The sequence below is a fragment of the Phyllobates terribilis genome, unplaced genomic scaffold, assembly GCF_046119375.1.
Source record: "Phyllobates terribilis strain yellow unplaced genomic scaffold, ASM4611937v1 Scaffold_106__1_contigs__length_5700502, whole genome shotgun sequence".
NCBI classification, from domain to species: Eukaryota; Metazoa; Chordata; class Amphibia; order Anura; family Dendrobatidae; genus Phyllobates; species Phyllobates terribilis.
The window spans coordinates 4,629,558-4,643,953 of record NW_027362866.1 but is presented as its reverse complement, the minus strand read 5'-3'; positions in this window follow the sequence as shown (position 1 = coordinate 4,643,953).

Below are 14,396 nucleotides of genomic sequence, written 5' to 3'. Positions count from 1 at the left end.
ACTCTCCTGGGGTATCCTCACACATATTATTCCCTCATTTAGTGGATATTTTCACAAAAAAGTGAAATTTTCAAAAATCCAAAATATTGGCTGAAAACAACTAAATATCAAGGACTCATTGGGCGAATCGCTCTGGAACTGAAATCGGAACGCTCACTGACATTTCCCCTACCTGAAAGTCTGATAAACGCCGGAAAAATGACTAAGTCCAAAAAAATAGTTTTTTCAACTTTTTTAAATTTTACCCCCGTGGGATATATATTCTACCCACACACATTTGGAACTATCTTGGGGTATCCTCACACATATTATTCGCTCATTTAGTGGATATTTTCACGAAAAAGTGAAATTTTCAAAAATAAAAAATATTGGCTGAAAACGAATAAATATCAAGGACTCATTGGGCGAATCGCTCTGGAGCTGAAATCGGAACGCTCACTGACATTTCCCCTTCTCTGAAAGTCTGATAAATGCCAGAAAAAAGACAACGTCCAAAAAAAAAAAATGTTTTCAACTTTTTTCAATTTTACCCCCGTGGGATATATATTCTACCCACACACATTTGGAACTCTCCTGGGGTATCCTCACACATATTATTCCCTCATTTAGTGGATATTTTCACAAAAAAGTGAAATTTTCAAAAATCCAAAATATTGGCTGAAAACAACTAAATATCAAGGACTCATTGGGCGAATCACTCTGGAACTGAAATCGGAATGCTCACTGACATTTCCCCTATCTGAAAGTCTGATAAACGCCGGAAAAATGACTAAGTCCAAAAAAATATTTTTTGCAACTTTTTTAAATTTTACCCCCGTGGGATACATATTCTACCCACACACATTTGGAACTCTCCTGGGGTATCCTCACACATATTATTCCCTCATTTAGTGGATATTTTCACAAAAAAGTGAAATTTTCAAAAATCCAGAAAATTGGCTGAAAATGACGAAATATCAAGGACTCATTGGGCAAATCGCTCTGGAACTGAAATCGGAACGCTCACTGACATTTCCCCTTCTCTGAAAGCCTGATAAATGCCGGAAAAATGACAACGTCCAAAAAAAAAAATGTTTCAACTTTTTTCAATTTTACCCCCGTGGGATATATATTCTACCCACACACATTTGGAACTCTCCTGGGTTGCACTCACAGATATTATTCCCTCATTTAGTGGATATTTTCACAAAAAAATGAAATTTTCAAAAATCCAGAAAATTGGCTGAAAACGACTAAATATCAAGGACTCATTGGCCGAATCGCTCTGGAACTGAAATCGGAACACTCACTGACATTTCCCCTGTCTGAAAGTCTGATAAATGCCGGAAAAATGACTAGGTCCAAAAAAAAATTGTTTTCAACTTTTTTCAATTTTACCCCCGTGGGATATATATTCTACCCACACATTTGGAACTCTCCTGGGGTATCCTCACACATATTATTCCCTCATTTAGTGGATATTTTCACAAAAAAGTGAAATTTTCAAAAATCCAAAATATTGGCTGAAAACGACTAAATATCAAGGACTCATTGGGCGAATCGCTCTGGAACTGAAATCGGAACACTCACTGACATTTCCCCTATCTGAAAGTCTGATAAACGCCGGAAAAATGACTAGGTCCAAAAAAAAATTTTTTTCAACTTTTTAAATTTTACCCCCGTGGGATATATATTCTACCCACACACATTTGGAACTCTCCTGGGGTACCCTCACACATATTATTCCCTCATTTAGTGGATATTTTCACAAAAAAGTGAAATTATCAAAAATCCAAAGTATTGGCTGAAAACGACTAAATATCAAGGACTCATTGGGCGAATCGCTCTGGAACTGAAATCGGAACGCTCACTGATATTTCCCCTATCTGAAAGTCTGATAAACGCCGGAAAAATGACTAAGTCCAAAAAAAAATTGTTTTCAACTTTTTTCAATTTTACCCCCGTGGGATATATATTCTACCCACACACATTTGGAACTCTCCTGGGGTATCCTCACACATATTATTCCCTCATTTAGTGGATATTTTCACAAAAAAGTGAAATTATCAAAAATCCAAAGTATTGGCTGAAAACGACTAAATATCAAGGACTCATTGGGCGAATCGCTCTGGAACTGAAATCGGAACGCTCACTGACATTTCCCCTTCTCTGAAAGTCTGATAAATGCCGGAAAAATTACAACGTCCAAAAAAAAATAATTTTTCAACTTTTTTCAATTTGACCCCCATGGGATATATATTCTACCCACACACATTTGTAACTCTCCTGGGTTGCACTAACAGATATTATTCCCTCATTTGGTGGATATTTTCACAAAAAAGTGAAATTTTCAAAAATCCAGAAAATTGGCTGAAAACGACTAAATATCGAGGACTCATTGGGCGAATCGCTCTGGAACTGAAATCGGAACGCTCACTGACATTTCCCCTGTCTGAAAGTCTGATAAACGCCGGAAAAATGACTAAGTCCAAAAAAAAATTGTTTTCAACTTTTTTCAATTTTACCCTCGTGGGATATATATTCTACCCACACACATTTGGAACTCTCCTGGGGTACCCTCACACATATTATTCTCTCATTTAGTGGATATTTTCACAAAAAAGTGAAATTTTCATAAATCCAAAATATTGGCTGAAAACGACTAAATATCAAGGACTCATTGGGCGAATCGCTCTGGAACTTAAATCGGAACGCTCACTGACATTTCTCCTATCTGAAAGCCTGATAAACGCCGGAAAAATAACTAAGTCCAAAAAAAAAAATTTTTTAACTTTTTTCAATTTTACCCCCGTGGGATATATATTCTACCCACACACATTTGGAACTCTCTTGGGGTATCCTCACACATATTATTCCCTCATTTAGTGGATATTTTCACAAAAAAGTGAAGTTTTCAAAAATCCAAAATATTGGCTGAAAACGACTAAATATCAAGGACTCATTGGGCGAATCGCTCTGGAACTGAAATCGGAACGCTCACTGACATTTCCGATTCTCTGAAAGTCTGATAAATGCCGGAAAAATGACAACGTCCAAAAAAAAAAATGTTTTCAACTTTTTTCAATTTTACCCCGTGGGATATATATTCTACCCACAAACACTTGGAACTCTCCTGGGTTGCACTCACAGATATTATTCCCTCATTTAGTGGATATTTTCACAAAAAAGTGAAATTTTCAAAAATCCAAAATATTGGCTGAAAACGACTAAATATCAAGGACTCATTGGGCGAATCGCTCTGGAACTGAAATCGGAACGCTCACTGACATTTCCCCTATCCGAAAGTCTGATAAACGCCGGAAAAATGACTAAGTCCAAAAAAAAAAATGTTTTCAACTTTTTTCAATTTTACCCACGTGGGATATATATTCTACTCACACACATTTGGAACTCTCCAGGGGTACCCTCACACATATTATTCTCTCATTTAGTGGATATTTTCACAAAAAAGTGAAATTTTCATAAATCCAAAATATTGGCTGAAAACGACTAAATATCAAGGACTCATTGGGCAAATCGCTCTGGAACTGAAATCGGAACGCTCACTGACATTTCCCCTATCTGAAAGTCTGATAAATGCCGGAAAAATGACTAAGTACAAAAAAAATGTTTTCAACTTTTTTCAATTTTACCCCCGTGGGATATATATTCTACTCACACACATTTGGAACTCTCCTGGGGTACCCTCACACATATTATTCCCTCATTTAGTGGATATTTTCACAAAAAAGTGAAATTTTCAAAAATCCAAAATATTGGCTGAAAACGACTAAATATCAAGGACTCATTGGGCGAATCGCTCTGGAACTGAAATCGGAACGCTCACTGACATTTCCCCTTCTCTGAAAGTCTGATAAACGCCGGAAAAATGACTAAGTCCCCAAAAAAAAATTTTTCAACTTTTTTCAATTTTACCCCCGTGGGATATATATTCTACCCACACACATTTGGAACTCTCTTGGGGTATCCTCACACATATTATTCCCTCATTTAGTGGATATTTTCACAAAAAAGTGAAATTTTCAAAAATCCAAAATATTGGCTGAAAACGACTAAATATCAAGGACTCATTGGGCGAATCGCTCTGGAACTGAAATCGGAACGCTCACTGACATTTCCCCTATCCGAAAGTCTGATAAACGCCGGAAAAATGACTAAGTCCAAAAAAAAAATGTTTTCAACTTTTTTCAATTTTACCCCCGTTGGATATATATTCTACCCACACACATTTGGAACTCTCCTGGGGTACCCTCACACATATTATTCTCTCATTTAGTGGATATTTTCACAAAAAAGTGAAATTTTCATAAATCCAAAATATTGGCTGAAAACGACTAAATATCAAGGACTCATTGGGCGAATCGCTCTGGAACAGAAATCGGAACGCTCACTGACATTTCCCCTATCTGAAAGTCTGATAAACGCCGGAAAAATGAGTAAGTCCCCAAAAAAAAATTTTTCAACTTTTTTCAATTTTACCCCCGTGGGATATATATTCTACCCACACACATTTGGAACTCTCTTGGGGTATCCTCACACATATTATTCCCTCATTTAGTGGATATTTTCACAAAAAAGTGAAATTTTCAAAAATCCAAAATATTGGCTGAAAACGACTAAATATCAAGGACTCATTGGGCGAATCGCTCTGGAACTGAAATCGGAACGCTCACTGACATTTCCCCTATCCGAAAGTCTGATAAACGCCGGAAAAATGACTAAGTCCAAAAAAAAAATGTTTTCAACTTTTTTCAATTTTACCCCCGTTGGATATATATTCTACCCACACACATTTGGAACTCTCCTGGGGTACCCTCACACATATTATTCTCTCATTTAGTGGATATTTTCACAAAAAAGTGAAATTTTCATAAATCCAAAATATTGGCTGAAAACGACTAAATATCAAGGACTCATTGGGCAAATCACTCTGGAACTGAAATCGGAACTCTCACTGACATTTCTCCTATCTGAAAGCCTGATAAACGCCGGAAAAATAACTAAGTCCAAAAAAAAATTTTTTCAACTTTTTTCAATTTTACCCCCGTGGGATATATATTCTACCCACACACATTTGGAACTCTCTTGGGGTATCCTCACACATATTATTCCCTCATTTTGTGGATATTTTCACAAAAAAGTGAAATTTTCAAAAATCCAAAATATTGGCTGAAAACGACTAAATATCAAGGACTCATTGGGTGAATCGCTCTGGAACTGAAATCGGAATGCTCACTGACATTTCCCCTATCCGAAAGTCTGATAAATGCCGGAAAAATGTCTAAGTCCCCAAAAAAAAATTTTTCAACTTTTTTCAATTTTACCCCCGTGGGATATATATTCTACCCACACACATTTGGAACTCTCCTGGGGTACCCTCACACATATTATTCCCTCATTTAGTGGATATTTTCACAAAAAAGTGAAATTTTCAAAAATCCAAACTATTGGCTGAAAACGACTAAATATCAAGGACTCATTGGGCGAATCGCTCTGGAGCTGTAATTGGATCGATCACTGACATTTCCCCTTCTCTGAAAGTCTGATAAATGCCGGAAAAATAACAACGTCCAAAAAAAAAAATTTTTTCAACTTTTTTCAATTTTACCCCCTTGGGATATATATTCTACCCACACACACTTGGAACTCTCCTGGGTTGCACTCACAGATATTATTCCCTCATTTAGTGGATATTTTCACAAAAAAGTGAAATTTTCAGAAATCCAAAATATTGGCTGAAAACGAATAAATATCAAGGACTCATTGGGCAAATCGCTCTGGAACTGAAATCGGAACGCTCACTGACATTTCTCCTATCTGAAAGCCTGATAAACGCCGGAAAAATAACTAAGTCCAAAAAAAAAAATTTTTTAACTTTTTTCAATTTTACCCCCGTGGGATATATAATCTGCCCACACACATTTGGAACTCTTCTGGGGTATCCTCACACATATTATTTCCTCATTTAGTGGATATTTTCACAGAAAAGTGAAATTTTCAAAAATCCAGAAAATTGGATGAAAATGACTAAATATCAAGGACTAATTGGGCGAATCGCTCTGGAACTGAAATCGGAACGCTCACTGACATTTTCCCTATCTGAAAGTCTGATAAACGCCGGAAAAATGACTAAGTCCCCAAAAAAAAATTTTTCAACTTTTTTCAATTTTACCCCCGTGGGATATATATTCTACCCACACACATTTGGAACTCTCTTGGGGTATCCTCACACATATTATTCCCTCATTTAGTGGATATTTTCACAAAAAAGTGAAATTTTCAAAAATCCAAAATATTGGCTGAAAACGACTAAATATCAAGGACTCATTGGGCAAATCGCTCTGGAACTGAAATCGGAACGCTCACTGACATTTCTCCTATCTGAAAGCCTGATAAACGCCGGAAAAATAACTAAGTCCAAAAAAAAAAATTTTTTAACTTTTTTCAATTTTACCCCCGTGGGATATATATTCTACCCACACACATTTGGAACTCTCCTGGGGTATCCTCACACATATTATTCTCTCATTTAGTGGATATTTTCACAAAAAAGTGAAATTTTCATAAATCCAAAATATTGGCTGAAAACGACTAAATATCAAGGGCTCATTGGGCAAATCGCTCTGGAACTGAAATCGGAACGCTCACTGACATTTCCGATTCTCTGAAAGTCTGATAAATGCCGGAAAAATGACAACGTCCAAAAAAAAAATTTTTTTCAACTTTTTTCAATTTTACCCCGTGGGATATATATTCTACCCACACACACTTGGAACTCTCCTGGGTTGCACTCACAGATATTATTCCCTCATTTAGTGGATATTTTCACAAAAAAGTGAAATTTTCAAAAATCCAAAATATTGGCTGAAAACGACTAAATATCAAGGACTCATTGGGCGAATCGCTCTGGAACTGAAATCGGAACGCTCACTGACATTTCCCCTATCCGAAAGTCTGATAAACGCCGGAAAAATAACTAAGTCCAAAAAAAAATTTTTTTAACTTTTTTCAATTTTACCCCCGTGGGATATATATTCTACCCACACACATTTGGAACTCTCTTGGGGTATCCTCACACATATTATTCCCTCATTTAGTGGATATTTTCACAAAAAAGTGAAATTTTCAAAAATCCAAAATATTGGCTGAAAACGACTAAATATCAAGGACTCATTGGGTGAATCGCTCTGGAACTGAAATCGGAATGCTCACTGACATTTCCCCTATCCGAAAGTCTGATAAATGCCGGAAAAATGTCTAAGTTCCCAAAAAAAAATTTTTCAACTTTTTTCAATTTTACCCCCGTGGGATATATATTCTACCCACACACATTTGGAACTCTCCTGGGGTACCCTCACACATATTATTCCCTCATTTAGTGGATATTTTCACAAAAAAGTGAAATTTTCAAAAATCCAAAATATTGGCTGAAAACGACTAAATATCAAGGACTCATTGGCGAATCGCTCTGGAACTGAAATCGGAAAGCTCACTGACATTTCCCCTATCTGAAAGTCTGATAAATGCCGGAAAAATGACTAAGTACAAAAAAAAATGTTTTCAACTTTTTTCAATTTTACCCCCGTGGGATATATATTCTACTCACACACATTTGGAACTCTCCTGGGGTACCCTCACACATATTATTCCCTCATTTAGTGGATATTTTCACAAAAAAGTGAAATTTTCAAAAATCCAAAATATTGGCTGAAAACGACTAAATATCAAGGACTCATTGGGCGAATCGCTCTGGAACTGAAATCGGAACGCTCACTGACATTTCCCCTATCCGAAAGTCTGATAAACGCCGGAAAAATGACTAAGTCCAAAAAAAAAATGTTTTCAACTTTTTTCAATTTTACCCCCGTTGGATATATATTCTACCCACACACATTTGGAACTCTCCTGGGGTACCCTCACACATATTATTCTCTCATTTAGTGGATATTTTCACAAAAAAGTGAAATTTTCATAAATCCAAAATATTGGCTGAAAACGACTAAATATCAAGGACTCATTGGGCAAATCACTCTGGAACTGAAATCGGAACTCTCACTGACATTTCTCCTATCTGAAAGCCTGATAAACGCCGGAAAAATAACTAAGTCCAAAAAAAAATTTTTTCAACTTTTTTCAATTTTACCCCCGTGGGATATATATTCTACCCACACACATTTGGAACTCTCTTGGGGTATCCTCACACATATTATTCCCTCATTTTGTGGATATTTTCACAAAAAAGTGAAATTTTCAAAAATCCAAAATATTGGCTGAAAACGACTAAATATCAAGGACTCATTGGGTGAATCGCTCTGGAACTGAAATCGGAATGCTCACTGACATTTCCCCTATCCGAAAGTCTGATAAATGCCGGAAAAATGTCTAAGTCCCCAAAAAAAAATTTTTCAACTTTTTTCAATTTTACCCCCGTGGGATATATATTCTACCCACACACATTTGGAACTCTCCTGGGGTACCCTCACACATATTATTCCCTCATTTAGTGGATATTTTCACAAAAAAGTGAAATTTTCAAAAATCCAAACTATTGGCTGAAAACGACTAAATATCAAGGACTCATTGGGCGAATCGCTCTGGAGCTGTAATTGGATCGATCACTGACATTTCCCCTTCTCTGAAAGTCTGATAAATGCCGGAAAAATAACAACGTCCAAAAAAAAAAATTTTTTCAACTTTTTTCAATTTTACCCCCTTGGGATATATATTCTACCCACACACACTTGGAACTCTCCTGGGTTGCACTCACAGATATTATTCCCTCATTTAGTGGATATTTTCACAAAAAAGTGAAATTTTCAGAAATCCAAAATATTGGCTGAAAACGAATAAATATCAAGGACTCATTGGGCAAATCGCTCTGGAACTGAAATCGGAACGCTCACTGACATTTCTCCTATCTGAAAGCCTGATAAACGCCGGAAAAATAACTAAGTCCAAAAAAAAAAATTTTTTAACTTTTTTCAATTTTACCCCCGTGGGATATATAATCTGCCCACACACATTTGGAACTCTTCTGGGGTATCCTCACACATATTATTTCCTCATTTAGTGGATATTTTCACAGAAAAGTGAAATTTTCAAAAATCCAGAAAATTGGATGAAAATGACTAAATATCAAGGACTAATTGGGCGAATCGCTCTGGAACTGAAATCGGAACGCTCACTGACATTTTCCCTATCTGAAAGTCTGATAAACGCCGGAAAAATGACTAAGTCCCCAAAAAAAAATTTTTCAACTTTTTTCAATTTTACCCCCGTGGGATATATATTCTACCCACACACATTTGGAACTCTCTTGGGGTATCCTCACACATATTATTCCCTCATTTAGTGGATATTTTCACAAAAAAGTGAAATTTTCAAAAATCCAAAATATTGGCTGAAAACGACTAAATATCAAGGACTCATTGGGCAAATCGCTCTGGAACTGAAATCGGAACGCTCACTGACATTTCTCCTATCTGAAAGCCTGATAAACGCCGGAAAAATAACTAAGTCCAAAAAAAAAAATTTTTTAACTTTTTTCAATTTTACCCCCGTGGGATATATATTCTACCCACACACATTTGGAACTCTCCTGGGGTATCCTCACACATATTATTCTCTCATTTAGTGGATATTTTCACAAAAAAGTGAAATTTTCATAAATCCAAAATATTGGCTGAAAACGACTAAATATCAAGGGCTCATTGGGCAAATCGCTCTGGAACTGAAATCGGAACGCTCACTGACATTTCCGATTCTCTGAAAGTCTGATAAATGCCGGAAAAATGACAACGTCCAAAAAAAAAATTTTTTTCAACTTTTTTCAATTTTACCCCGTGGGATATATATTCTACCCACACACACTTGGAACTCTCCTGGGTTGCACTCACAGATATTATTCCCTCATTTAGTGGATATTTTCACAAAAAAGTGAAATTTTCAAAAATCCAAAATATTGGCTGAAAACGACTAAATATCAAGGACTCATTGGGCGAATCGCTCTGGAACTGAAATCGGAACGCTCACTGACATTTCCCCTATCCGAAAGTCTGATAAACGCCGGAAAAATAACTAAGTCCAAAAAAAAATTTTTTTAACTTTTTTCAATTTTACCCCCGTGGGATATATATTCTACCCACACACATTTGGAACTCTCTTGGGGTATCCTCACACATATTATTCCCTCATTTAGTGGATATTTTCACAAAAAAGTGAAATTTTCAAAAATCCAAAATATTGGCTGAAAACGACTAAATATCAAGGACTCATTGGGTGAATCGCTCTGGAACTGAAATCGGAATGCTCACTGACATTTCCCCTATCCGAAAGTCTGATAAATGCCGGAAAAATGTCTAAGTTCCCAAAAAAAAATTTTTCAACTTTTTTCAATTTTACCCCCGTGGGATATATATTCTACCCACACACATTTGGAACTCTCCTGGGGTACCCTCACACATATTATTCCCTCATTTAGTGGATATTTTCACAAAAAAGTGAAATTTTCAAAAATCCAAAATATTGGCTGAAAACGACTAAATATCAAGGACTCATTGGCGAATCGCTCTGGAACTGAAATCGGAAAGCTCACTGACATTTCCCCTATCTGAAAGTCTGATAAATGCCGGAAAAATGACTAAGTACAAAAAAAAATGTTTTCAACTTTTTTCAATTTTACCCCCGTGGGATATATATTCTACTCACACACATTTGGAACTCTCCTGGGGTACCCTCACACATATTATTCCCTCATTTAGTGGATATTTTCACAAAAAAGTGAAATTTTCAAAAATCCAAAATATTGGCTGAAAACGACTAAATATCAAGGACTCATTGGCCGAATCGCTCTGGAACTGAAATCGGAATGCTCACTGACATTTCCCCTATCTGAAAGTCTGATAAACGCCGGAAAAATGACTAAGTCCCCAAAAAAATTTTTTTCAACTTTTTCAATTTTACCCCCGTGGGATATATATTCTACCCACACACATTTGGAACTCTCCTGGGGTACCCTCACACATATTATTCCCTCATTTAGTGGATATTTTCACAAAAAAGTGAAATTTTCAAAAATCCAGAAAATTGGCTAAATACGACTAAATATCAAGGACTCATTGGGCGAATCGCTCTGGAACTGAAATCGGAACACTCACTGACATTTCCCCTATCTGAAAGTCTGATAAACGCCGGAAAAATGACTAAGTCCAAAAAAAAATTTTTTTCAACTTTTTTCAATTTTACTCCCGTGGGATATATAATCTACCCACACACATTTGGAACTCTTCTGGGGTATCCTCACACATATTATTCCCTCATTTAGTGGATATTTTCACAAAAAAGTGAAATTTTCAAAAACCCAAAATATTGGCTGAAAACGACTAAATATCAAGGACTCATTGGGCAAATCGCTCTGGAACTGAAATCGGAACGCTCACTGACATTTCTCCTATCTGAAAGCCTGATAAACGCCGGAAAAATAACTAAGTCCAAAAAAAAAAATTTTTTAACTTTTTTCAATTTTACCCCCGTGTGATATATATTCTACCCACACACATTTGGAACTCTCTTGGGGTACCCTCACACATATTATTCCCTCATTTAGTGGATATTTTCACAAAAAAGTGAAATTTTCAAAAATCCAAAATATTGGCTGAAAACGACTAAATATCAAGGACTCATTGGAGAATCGCTCTGGAACTGAAATCGGAACGCTCACTGACATTTCCCCTATCTGAATGTCTGATAAACGCCGGAAAAATGACTAAGTACAAAAAAAAATGTTTTCAACTTTTTTCAATTTTACCCCCGTGGGATATATATTCTACCCACACTCATTTGGAACTCTCCTGGGGTACCCTCACACATATTATTCCCTCATTTAGTGGATATTTTCACAAAAAAGTGAAATTTTGAAAAATCCAGAAAATTGGCTGAAAATGACTTAATATCAAGGACTCATTGGGCGAATCGCTCTGGAACTGAAATCGGAACGCTCACTGACATTTCCCCTTCTCTGAAAGTCTGATAAATGCCAGAAAAATGACAACGTCCAAAAAAAAAAAATGTTTCAACTTTTTTCAATTTTACCCCCGTGGGATATATATTCTACCCACACACATTTGGAACTCTCCTGGGTTGCACTCACAGATATTATTCCCTCATTTAGTGGATATTTTCACAAAAAAATGAAATTTTCAAAAATCCAGAAAATTGGCTGAAAACGACTAAATATCAAGGACTCATTGGGCGAATCGCTATGGAACTGAAATCGGAACACTCACTGACATTTCCCCTATCTGAAAGTCTGATAAACGCCGGAAAAATGACTACTTCCAAAAAAAAATTTTTTTCAACTTTTTAAATTTTACCCCCGTGGGATATATATTCTACCCACACACATTTGGAACTCTCCTGGGGTATCCTCACACATATTATTCCCTCATTTAGTGGATATTTTCACAAAAAAGTAAAATTTTCAAAAATCTAAAATATTGGCTGAAAACAACTAAATATCAAGGACTCATTGGGCGAATCGCTCTGGAGCTGAAATCGAAACGCTCACTGACATTTCCCCTGTCTGAAAGTCTGATAAACGCCAGAAAAATGACTAAGTCCAAAAAAAAATTTTTTTCAACTTTTTTCAATTTTACCCCCGTGGGATATATAATCTGGCCACACACATTTGGAACTCTCCTGGGTTGCACTCACAGATATTATTCCCTCATTTAGTGGATATTTTCACAAAAAAGTGAAATTTTCAAAAATCCAAAATATTGGCTGAAAACGACTAAATATCAAGGACTCATTGGGCGAATCGCTCTGGAACTGAAATCGGAACGCTCACTGACATTTTCCCTATCTGAAAGTCTGATAAACGCCGGAAAAATGACTAAGTCCCCAAAAAAAAATTTTTCAACTTTTTTCAATTTTACCCCCGTGGGATATATATTCTACCCACACACATTTGGAACTCTCTTGGGGTATCCTCACACATATTATTCCCTCATTTAGTGGATATTTTCACAAAAAAGTGAAATTTTCAAAAATCCAAAATATTGGCTGAAAACGACTAAATATCAAGGACTCATTGGGCGAATCGCTCTGGAACTGAAATCGGAACGCTCACTGACATTTCCGATTCTCTGAAAGTCTGATAAATGCCGGAAAAATGACAACGTCCAAAAAAAAAATTTTTTTCAACTTTTTTCAATTTTACCCCGTGGGATATATATTCTACCCACACACACTTGGAACTCTCCTGGGTTGCACTCACAGATATTATTCCCTCATTTAGTGGATATTTTCACAAAAAAGTGAAATTTTCAAAAATCCAAAATAATGGCTGAAAACGACTAAATATCAAGGACTCATTGGGCGAATCGCTCTGGAACTGAAATCGGAACGCTCACTGACATTTCCCCTATCCGAAAGTCTGATAAACGCCGGAAAAATGACTAAGTCCAAAAAAAAAATGTTTTCAACTTTTTTCAATTTTACCCCCGTGGGATATATATTCTACCCACACACATTTGGAACTCTCTTGGGGTATCCTCACACATATTATTCCCTCATTTAGTGGATATTTTCACAAAAAAGTGAAATTTTCAAAAATCCAAAATATTGGCTGAAAACGACTAAATATCAAGGACTCATTGGGTGAATCGCTCTGGAACTGAAATCGGAACGCTCACTGACATTTCCCCTATCCGAAAGTCTGATAAATGCCGGAAAAATGTCTAAGTCCCCAAAAAATAATTTTTCAACTTTTTTCAATTTTACCCCCGTGGGATATATATTCTACCCACACTCATTTGGAACTCTCCTGGGGTACCCTCACACATATTATTCCCTCATTTAGTGGATATTTTCACAAAAAAGTGAAATTTTCAAAAATCCAAAATATTGGCTGAAAACGACTAAATATCAAGGACTCATTGGCGAATCGCTCTGGAACTGAAATCGGAACGCTCACTGACATTTCCCCTATCTGAAAGTCTGATAAATGCCGGAAAAATGACTAAGTGCAAAAAAAAATGTTTTCAACTTTTTTCAATTTTACACCCGTGGGATATATATTCTACTCACACACATTTGGAACTCTCCTGGGGTACCCTCACACATATTATTCCCTCATTTAGTGGATATTTTCACAAAAAGTGAAATTTTCAAAAATCCAAAATATTGGCTAAATACGACTAAATATCAAGGACTCATTGGGCGAATCGCTCTGGAACTGAAATCGGAACACTCACTGACATTTCCCCTATCTGAAAGTCTGATAAACGCCGGAAAAATGACTAAGTCCAAAAAAAAATTTTTTTCAACTTTTTTCAATTTTACCCCCGTGGGATATATAATCTACCCACACACATTTGGAACTCTTCTGGGGTATC